The following is an 870-nucleotide window of genomic DNA, read 5'->3' as shown; positions in this document are numbered from 1 at the left end:
AGAACCAGGGATTGAACTCAGGCCCTTGCGCTTTCCAGGGAAGCCCTTGTTCCACTGAGCCATCTCCTTGGTCCCCCTTTTAATTTTTTTTATGTTGAGACATGATCTCACCATGTTGGTCCTGTTTATCTTGAACTTGTGATCTTCCTGCCTCAGCTTCCCAGATTTCCCATATTACAAGCATGCCACCACCACATCCAGCGACAGATTGCCTCTTTTTTTCTTTCTTTTTTTTAATGTATGTGGTACAGGGTCTCACTGTGCAACTCAGGCACGTAGTGATCATCCTGTTTTCAGCCTCCCCAGCACTGGGATTATAGACATGTCACCACACCTGGACTCTGTGACCAGGCTCAGCACGTCCCAGGTCAGGGCCCGCACAGCATGTGGTGCCAGGGGTCAAACCATGGTCCCTGTGCTTGCCTAAGCAAGTGCTTTAGTCCACTGAGCTATCTCACCGGCCCCCTGAGACAGGCCCTTGCTATGTACTTCAGGCTGGCTTTGAACTCACTGTTTGCCCAGGCTGGTCTCAGACTGCAGCAGTCTTTCTGTCTCAGTCTCCTAACACTAGAATTATAGGCATGCACTACACCCAGTTCTCACTTAATAGTTTAAGAATGTTTTGCCATGGATAAAAAAAATTTTTTTTTTTTTCAGTACCAGGGATTGAACTCAGGACCTTGCACTTGCCAGACAAGTTCTTATTCTACTGAGCTATCTCCCTGGCCCACTATAAAATTCTTTTAGCCACATCAAGTCAGGCATGATGACATAGATCAGTAATCCTGGCAGTGTGGGAGGCTGAGGCAAGAGGATCACAAATTAGAACCCCAGTGGGACAATTTAGTGACCTTGTCTTTTAAAAAAAAA

General features: G+C 46.6%; 1 protein-coding gene across 1 annotated transcript in view; it reads left to right on the top strand.

The window, feature by feature from the left end:
- Window positions 1-870, top strand: part of Bsdc1 (BSD domain containing 1) — a 32657-nt gene that overhangs the window by 27015 nt on the left and 4772 nt on the right. The gene's annotated exons all lie outside the window — the stretch shown is intronic.

Source organism: Octodon degus, unplaced genomic scaffold (genome assembly GCF_000260255.1).
Source record: "Octodon degus isolate 3935 unplaced genomic scaffold, OctDeg1.0 scaffold00163, whole genome shotgun sequence".
Classification (NCBI taxonomy): domain Eukaryota; kingdom Metazoa; phylum Chordata; class Mammalia; order Rodentia; family Octodontidae; genus Octodon; species Octodon degus.
Note: the sequence above shows the minus strand (reverse complement) of the source record. Positions and strands in the feature narration are given on the sequence as shown.